The sequence below is a fragment of the Ranitomeya variabilis genome, chromosome 4 (genome assembly GCF_051348905.1).
Source record: "Ranitomeya variabilis isolate aRanVar5 chromosome 4, aRanVar5.hap1, whole genome shotgun sequence".
NCBI lineage: Eukaryota > Metazoa > Chordata > Amphibia > Anura > Dendrobatidae > Ranitomeya > Ranitomeya variabilis.
The window spans coordinates 655,675,180-655,685,229 of NC_135235.1; positions in this window are offsets into that span (position 1 = coordinate 655,675,180).

Here is a 10,050-nt window from a genome sequence, read left to right on the forward strand (position 1 = left end):
ACACCATTCTAAAAACCTCACCCCTTAAGGTGGCCAAAACCACATTCAAAAATTAAATTAACCCTTCAGGTGCTTTACAGGAACTGAAGCAATGTGGAAAAAAAACCTAACATTTAACTTTTTTTCGCAAACTTTAGACCCACTTTTTATTTTTATAAAGGTAAAATGAAAAAATGGATGCCAAAAATTGTTTTTCAATTTCTCCTAATACCCATATGTGGGAGAAAACTATTGTTTGGGTGCAGTGCAGGGCTCTGAAGGGAAGGAGCACTGTTCGACTTTTTAAACTCAAAATTGGTGGGTATGGAGCAGATGCCATGTCACATTTGTAGAGTCCCTGATGTGCCTAAACAGTGGAAAGCCCCCACAAGTGACCGCATTTTGTTAACTAGACCCTTCAAGGAACTTATCTAAATGTGTGATGAGCACGCTGAACGCCCAGGTGCTTAACAGAAATGTATAATGTTGAGCTGTGAAAATAAACAGCATTCTTTTCACAAAAACGTTCTTGTAGACCCAAATTTACTTTTCACAAGGATAACAGAAAATGGACCCACTAAAATTGTTGTGCAATTTCTCCTGAGTATGCCGATACCCCATATGTGGGGGAACACTCCTTTGTGAGCACACGGCAGGCCTCCAAAACTGACAGTTTGGAAAGCAGACTTTGATGGAATGGTCTGCAGGCGTCATTTGGAGAGCCCCTGAGTGCTTAAACAGTATAAACCCCCCACAAGTGACAGTGGAATTGATCGTGTTTTCCTGGTATGTGAATTTTATAATGAGGTGTCATACGTGAGTTGTGTAGAGTGAATCAGGTTGGTTTACATGAGTAGCGTAGAGTGCATAAGGTTGGCAAGTTACCCCATTTTGTAATCTAGACCCCTCGAGGAATTTTACTAGATGTGTGGTGAGCATCTTGATACCACAGATGCTTCTCAGAATTTTAAAACATTGAATTGTGAAATTGAAAAAATTTGATTTTTTTGCCAATACCTCATATGTGGGAGAAAACGACTGTTTGGGCGCACAACAGGGTTCGGAAAGTAAGGAGTAATTGTTTGGAACATAGATTTTGATGGAATGGTCTGCGGGCGTCATGTCGCATATGGAGAGACCCTGATGTGCCTAAACATTAGAAACCTCCCACAAGTGACCGTATATTGGAATTGATCTATTGTTTTCCTAGTATGTGAATTTTATAATGAGGTGGCATATGCAAGTTCTGTAGAGTGCATCAGGTTGGCATATATGAGTTGTATTCAGCGCATCAGGTTGGTTTACATGAGTAGCGTAGAGTGCATTAAGTTTGCATATGTGACTTGTGTAGCTTGCATCAGGTTGGCATACACGAGTTGTGTAGTGTAAGTCAGGTTGGCATACGTGAGTTGTGTAAATCAGAAATTAATTTAGCAGTCCATATATGTGTGGCACAGCTCGAAGAATTCTTTTATACACAGACCAGATTTGTTGGGGCAGGTGTCACATTGCCAAATGGTCTTCTTTCTTATCCCTCTTCTCTAACACACTCTGCATTTTTTTGTGACCTTCCTTTCTTTTGAGGTTTGAGGGACCTCACCAGGAAAATGTTGGCCTGGTATGATACGAGCACCTTCAGTTCCAGAAGTAATGGGACCCACTTCTTCCTGACTACCAAATATTAGGACCTTGATCACTACCTACTGGAACTGAAGGTACAACGTAGCGGTCTGGCCTGCACATAGTGATTTCACGTAAGTTCTTTCTATGTTCTTTCCATTTGATAATGGATTTGATGGTGCTCCGAGGAATCATCAAAGATTGGGATATTTTCTTAATAAAAAACCATGACTTGTCCTTCTCAATAACATTGTCCCCGACTTAGTAAAGGGAAACACACAGGCGCTAACTCACAAGAATTACCCTCAGCAGCTGGAATCAAGACAGGTAGGTGCCAACCCTGTCAAATAATGAACCAAATAGCAGCAATACAACTGAAACCACGCTCGAGGGAATAATGGTCAAAGAAACATGCATGCAAAAGGAAATATTATTAAAAAGGATCAGAAGGAATTAACCTGCTGTGATCTGTCAAGCAGATCCCTGTGTTATGCACTGCTCCAAGGAGATGGGTAGTAGAATAATGCACACACGATGAGTTAATGATGGACGTGCCTAAAAGGTCTTGCAAACTGTGTAAATATTTACTCTTGAAGTACGCCCAGGTACCTATAGAATATGGGATAAACCATGCTAAACATATATGGACATAAGTGCTGATGCACCAGGTAGGACTCACCAAGGTCCAGATGTAGCGATGTGCGAAACAGCAGTGTCCGTCCGGTCCTGTGGTGGGGTGCTCGGTCGTATGGGTGGTGGATGAGGAAGCAGGCAGGCTGAAATCGACCACAGCACAGCAGCGCTGGCAGAAAGCTGCCCAGAGCCAGGGAATGCCCCGGCCAGTGGCGTCCCTGGATACGAGCGAGAGAGAAAGATGGCCGGCAGAGGTGCCTAGCGTGTGATGTCACATTGGTTATGGCACGGAACTGAGACCGAAAAGAATACCGACGCTTTTCAAAGGAGCTGCGTCCTTCTTCATCAGGGTTACCGGTCTCTTGGTGCTCCCAGCTATATACGCTAGTGGTCTATCAATCAAACGGCCTGCCCGCCTCTTTATTCAAATCACGTGTATGTACTTATGGGCTCTGTAAAGGCCCTAGACAAGTGCACCCAAACCAATGAAAGGGCAATGGATGGAAATGTTGAGCATGCCACAAAAAATGTAAAATCGGGAAAAGATGTGTTAAATGCAAGGACATGGCAAATGACACCGGATTTGAGAGGGAACATCATGTGACGTTCTGTATATATACTTGTTGGTGAGATATGAATGCTAGACAAGATTGGTAAACATTAGTTTTAAAACGACTTTTAATAATAAATTAATTAAAATAAAGGTATCTGTTGTGAAATTGGATTCTGGGCTCCCCCGGTGGCCACTTGTGGAATTGAACTTGTGTGCATCATCCCCTCTGTTCACCTGCTCCTATCAGGATGTGGGAGTCGCTATATAACCTTGCTCCTCTGTCAGTTTCTTGCCGGTCAACAATGTAATCAGAAGCCTTCTGTGCTTGTTCCTGCTACTAGACAACTCCCAGCTAAGTTGGACTTTTGTCCTTGTGTGTTTTTGCATTTTGTTCCTGTTCACAGCTGCTGTTTCGTTACTGTGTCTGGAAAGCTCTTGTGATCGGAAATTGCCACTCTGGTGTTATGAGTTAATGCTAGAGTCTTAAAGGAATTTCTGGATGGTGTTTTGATAGGGTTTTCTGCTGACCATGAAAGTGTCCTTTCTGTCTTCCTGCTATCTAGAAAGCGGACCTCGATTTTGCTAAACCTATTTTTATACTACGTTTGTCATTTCATCTAAAATCACCGCCAATATATGTGGGGGCCTCTGTCTGCCTTTTGGGAAAATTTCTCTAGAGGTGAGCCAGGACTGTCTTTTCCTCTGCTAGGATTAGGTAGTTCTCCGGCTGGCGCTGGGCATCTAGGGTTAAAAAACGTAGGCATGCTACCCGGCCACTTCTAGTTGTGCGGCAGGTTTAGTTCATGGTCAGTATAGTTTCCATCTTCCAAGAGCTAGTTCTCATATATGCTGGGCTATGTTCTCTCGCCATTGAGAATCATGACAGTTTGACCGGCCCAAAAAAGGGTTAAATTACTGGCTGAGAAAGGAGAGAAAAAAGAAGTCTGCTACAATTTTTTTTTTTTTTTTTTTCCTCTAGTTCTGAGTGTGCTCTTAATAGAATCACTTGCTAGTCTGCCTATACTGCAGCCTTCCTCTCTTTCTCTCCTTCTAATCCTTGAATGGCTCTGTGTTCACCTGTTTCAAATGGATCTTCAGAGTGTAGCTACAGGTTTGAATAATCTCGCCACAAAGGTACAAAATTTGCAAGATTTTGTTGTTCATGCACCTGTGTCTGAGCCTAGAATTCCTTTGCCTGAATTCTTCTCGGGGAATAGATCTCACTTTCAAAATTTTAAAAATAATTGCAAATTGTTTTTGTCCCTGAAGTCTCGCTCTGCCGGAGACCCTGCACAGCAGGTCAGGATTGTAATTTCCTTGCTCCGGGGCGACCCTCAAGACTGGGCTTTTGCATTGGCACCAGGGGATCCTGCGTTGCTCAATGTGGATGCGTTTTTTCTGGCCTTGGGGTTGCTTTATGAGGAACCTCATTTAGAGCTTCAGGCGGAAAAGGCCTTGATGTCCTTGTCTCAGGGGCAAGATGAAGCTGAAATATACTGCCAAAAATTCCGCAAATGGTCTGTGCTTACTCAGTGGAATGAGTGCGCCCTGGCGGCGATTTTCAGAGAAGGTCTCTCTGATGCCATTAAGGATGTTATGGTGGGGTTCCCTGTGCCTGCGAGTCTGAATGAGTCCATGACGATGGCTATTCAGATCGATAGGCGTCTGCGGGAGCGCAAACCTGTGCACCATTTGGCGGTGTCTACTGAGAAAACGCCAGAAAATATGCAATGTGATAGAATTCTGTCCAGAAGCGAGCGGCAGAATTTTAGACGAAAAAATGGGTTGTGCTTCTATTGTGGTGATTCAACTCATGTTATATCAGCATGCTTTAAGCGTACTAAGAAGCCTGACAAGTCTGTTTCAATTAGCACTTTACAGTCTAAGTTTATTCTATCTGTGACCCTGATTTGTTCTTTGTCATCTATTACCGCGGACGCCTATGTCGACTCTGGCGCTGCTTTGAGTCTTATGGATTGGTCCTTTGCCAAACGCTGTGGGTATGATTTGGAGCCACTGGAGGCTCCGATACCTCTGAAAGGGATTGACTCCACCCCATTGGCTAGTAATAAACCACAATACTGGACACAAGTGACTATGCGTGTTAATCCGGATCACCAGGAGGTTATTCGCTTTCTGGTGCTGTATAATCTACATGATGTTTTGGTGCTGGGATTGCCATGGCTGCAATCTCATAACCCAGTCCTCGACTGGAGAGCTATGTCTGTGTTAAGCTGGGGATGTAAAGGAACTCATGGGGACGTACCTTTGGTTTCCATTTCATCATCTATTCCCTCTGAGATTCCTGAATTCTTGTCTGACTTTCGTGACGTTTTTGAAGAACCCAAGGTTGGTTCACTACCTCCGCACCAGGAGTGCGATTGTGCCATAGACTTGATTCCGGGTAGTAAATACCCTAAGGGTCGTTTATTTAATCTGTCTGTGCCTGAACACGCTGCTATGCGAGAATATATAAAGGAGTCCTTGGAAAAGGGACATATTCGTCCTTCGTCATCTCCCTTAGGAGCCGGTTTTTTCTTTGTGTCTAAGAAAGACGGCTCTTTGAGGCCGTGTATTGATTATCGACTTTTGAATAAAATCACGGTTAAATATCAATATCCGTTACCACTGCTTACTGATTTGTTTGCTCGTATAAAGGGGGCCAAGTGGTTCTCTAAGATTGATCTCCGTGGGGCGTATAATTTGGTGCGAATCAAGCAGGGGGATGAGTGGAAAACCGCATTTAATACGCCCGAGGGCCATTTTGAGTATTTGGTGATGCCTTTTGGTCTTTCAAATGCCCCTTCAGTCTTCCAGTCCTTTATGCATGACATTTTCCGCGATTATTTGGATAAATTTATGATTGTGTATCTGGATGATATTCTGATTTTTTCGGATGACTGGGACTCTCATGTCCAGCAGGTCAGGAGGGTTTTTCAGGTTTTGCGGTCTAATTCCTTGTATGTGAAGGGTTCTAAGTGTGTTTTTGGGGTTCAAAAGATTTCTTTCTTGGGATACATTTTTTCCCCCTCTTCCATCGAGATGGATCCTGTCAAGGTTCAGGCTATTGGTGATTGGACGCAACCCTCTTCTCTTAAGAGTCTTCAGAAATTTTTGGGCTTTGCTAACTTTTATCGTCGATTTATTGCTGGTTTTTCTGATGTTGTAAAACCATTGACTGATTTGACTAAGAAGGGTGCTGATGTTGCTGATTGGTCCCCTGATGCTGTGGAGGCCTTTCGGGAGCTCAAGCGCCGCTTTTCTTCCGCCCCAGTGTTGCGTCAGCCTGATGTTGCTCTTCCTTTTCAGGTTGAGGTCGACGCTTCTGAAATCGGAGCTGGGGCGGTGTTGTCGCAGAGAAGTTCCGACTGCTCCGTGATGAGACCTTGTGCTTTTTTTCCCGTAAATTTTCGCCCGCCGAGCGGAATTATGATATTGGGAATCGGGAGCTTTTGGCCATGAAGTGGGCTTTTGAGGAGTGGCGTCACTGGCTTGAGGGGGCCAGACATCAGGTGGTGGTATTGACTGACCACAAAAATTTAATTTACCTTGAGTCTGCCAGGCGCCTGAATCCTAGACAGGCGCGCTGGTCGTTGTTTTTCTCTCGGTTTAATTTTGTGGTGTCGTACCTACCGGGTTCTAAGAATGTTAAGGCGGATGCCCTTTCTAGGAGTTTTGAGCCTGACTCCCCTGGTAATTCTGAGCCCACAGGTATCCTTAAAGATGGAGTGATATTGTCTGCCGTTTCTCCAGACCTGCGGCGGGCCTTGCAGGAGTTTCAGGCGGATAGACCTGATCGTTGCCCACCTGGTAGACTGTTTGTTCCTGATGATTGGACCAGTAGAGTCATCTCTGAGGTTCATTCTTCTGCGTTGGCAGGTCATCCTGGAATCTTTGGTACCAGGGATTTGGTGGCAAGGTCCTTCTGGTGGCCTTCCCTGTCACGAGATGTGCGAGGCTTTGTGCAGTCTTGTGACGTTTGTGCTCGGGCCAAGCCTTGTTGTTCTCGGGCTAGTGGATTGTTGTTGCCCTTGCCTATCCCGAAGAGGCCTTGGACGCACATCTCGATGGATTTTATTTCGGATCTGCCTGTTTCTCAGAAGATGTCTGTCATCTGGGTGGTGTGTGACCGTTTCTCTAAGATGGTCCATTTGGTTCCCTTGCCTAAGTTGCCTTCTTCTTCCGAGTTGGTTCCTCTGTTTTTTCAAAATGTTGTTCGTTTGCATGGTATTCCTGAGAATATCGTTTCTGACAGAGGGACCCAATTCGTGTCTAGATTTTGGCGGGCATTCTGTGCTAGGATGGGCATAGATTTGTCTTTTTCGTCTGCTTTCCATCCTCAGACTAATGGCCAGACCGAGCGGACTAATCAGACCTTGGAGACATATTTGAGGTGTTTTGTGTCTGCGGATCAGGATGATTGGGTTGCTTTTTTGCCTTTGGCGGAGTTCGCCCTCAATAATCGGGCCAGCTCTGCCACCTTGGTGTCCCCGTTTTTCTGTAATTTGGGGTTTCATCCTCGATTTTCCTCCGGTCAAGTGGAATCTTCGGATTGTCCTGGAGTGGATGCTGTGGTGGAGAGGTTGCATCAGATTTGGGGGCAGGTGGTGGACAATTTGAAGTTGTCCCAGGAGAAGACTCAGCTTTTTGCCAACTGCCGTCGTCGTGTTGGTCCTCGGCTTTGTGTTGGGGACTTGGTGTGGTTGTCTTCTCGTTTTGTCCCTATGAGGGTTTCTTCTCCTAAGTTTAAGCCTCGGTTCATCGGCCCGTACAAGATATTGGAGATTCTTAACCCTGTGTCCTTCCGTTTGGACCTCCCTGCATCCTTTTCGATTCATAATGTTTTTCATCGGTCATTGTTGCGCAGGTATGAGGTACCGGTTTTGCCTTCCGTTGAGCCTCCTGCTCCGGTGTTGGTTGAGGGTGAGTTGGAGTACGTTGTGGAAAAGATCTTAGACTCTCGTGTTTCCAGACGGAGACTCCAGTATCTGGTCAAATGGAAGGGATACGGTCAGGAGGATAATTCTTGGGTCACTGCCTCTGATGTTCATGCCTCCGATCTTGTCCGTGCCTTTCATAGGGCTCATCCTGATCGCCCTGGTGGTTCTGGTGAGGGTTCGGTGCCCCCTCCTTGAGGGGGGGGTACTGTTGTGAAATTGGATTCTGGGCTCCCCCGGTGGCCACTTGTGGAATTGAACTTGTGTGCATCATCCCCTCTGTTCACCTGCTCCTATCAGGATGTGGGAGTCGCTATATAACCTTGCTCCTCTGTCAGTTTCTTGCCGGTCAACAATGTAATCAGAAGCCTTCTGTGCTTGTTCCTGCTACTAGACAACTCCCAGCTAAGTTGGACTTTTGTCCTTGTGTGTTTTTGCATTTTGTTCCTGTTCACAGCTGCTGTTTCGTTACTGTGTCTGGAAAGCTCTTGTGATCGGAAATTGCCACTCTGGTGTTATGAGTTAATGCTAGAGTCTTAAAGGAATTTCTGGATGGTGTTTTGATAGGGTTTTCTGCTGACCATGAAAGTGTCCTTTCTGTCTTCCTGCTATCTAGAAAGCGGACCTCGATTTTGCTAAACCTATTTTCATACTACGTTTGTCATTTCATCTAAAATCACCGCCAATATATGTGGGGGCCTCTGTCTGCCTTTTGGGAACATTTCTCTAGAGGTGAGCCAGGACCGTCTTTTCCTCTGCTAGGATTAGGTAGTTCTCCGGCTGGCGCTGGGCATCTAGGGTTAAAAAACGTAGGCATGCTACCCGGCCACTTCTAGTTGTGCGGCAGGTTTAGTTCATGGTCAGTATAGTTTCCATCTTCCAAGAGCTAGTTCTCATATATGCTGGGCTATGTTCTCTCGCCATTGAGAATCATGACAGGTATCCGACATAAATATGCAAATAGAGAATATATAATGGCTAAAAAATGTAAAAACAAGAAAATAAAGAACTAAAAGACTATGTTGGTAAAACCTACATCATTAAGATTAAATATGCATGCATGCAGGGATAATTGAATGGCAGGGCCTACGTGGAAGGTCTGTGTATACCACAGAAAGGGGGGGAAAAACTTGCAGGGTAAAATTGGATACAACCAAATGGCAGAAGTGGTAGTAGAATTAGAGATGAATCATGCTAAAAATAGAAAAAAAAATAGAAGCAGGCCATCAACAATAGCCATAAGTGGTACAAGGGAGGGTGAGGGTGAAAGTGGACTCAAAGAACAAAGAGGAACGAGAACGAAGGGTAAAGAGATGGTCACGGGTACTGGAAGTAGCATATAGCTGTATGCCTAACTAGAAGGCATATAGTTCTAACCCATGATTCAGGCCTTTGGGTGCAAGGCTGTCAAGGGAAAATATCCATTTGGATTCAGCCCTGGACATGACCTGTGTTAAATTGCCATCTCTTAAGTTTTGTTTAATTCTTTGGATGCCGAGAAAGCGTGCATCCTTAGTTGATTTATTGTGTTTCTCACTAAAGTGTTGTGAGAGGGGATGACCAGCAAAGCCTTTCTGGATATTCATGAAGTATTCCTTAATTCGTACCATGAGGGGCCTCTTAGTACGGCCTACATACAATTTTTTACATGGACATTCAATTAAATAAATGACTTTTGAAGTGGAACGTATGATGTTATCCTTAATACTGAATTCGTTCATGGCATCAGAGTCAGTGAATACAAACTGACATGTTTTTTTAAAAGATATGTTTCAGCAACCAAAACAGTTGCCACAAGGTATGAACCCTGACCTAGTGTCTCTGGAGGTACCGACTTGGTGCTTCTGATTGGAAGCCGATTTAATGGTTGGGGCTATTAGGCTACCCAAAGATTTGGCTTTCCTGAATACAAATCTAGGGGCAGCCGGCAAATATTCCCCTATGATTTTGTCCCTTTGCAGAGTAGACAAATGTTTATAGATGATGGATCTAAACTTGGTATACCCTGCATGAAATTGTGTGATAAATGGCAACTGGTGGATTTGATCATGAATACTCGTGGTGGTTGGATTACTGGGTTTCACTCTGTCTGTATTAAGGAGTTCCTGGGTACCGCCCTCACTTCCTGTTTTGCTTGTTCCAGCAATGAAATGGAATAATCTTTATCAAGGAATTGTTGGGTCAAAACTTCAGATTCCCTGTTATAGTTGTCCAAAGTTGTACAGTTGCGTCTAATTCTTGTGTACTGGCCTTTTGGGATATTGGTGAGCCATACAGGTAAGTGGCAGCTGGTTATATTAATGAAGCTATTGGAATCCACTTCTTTTC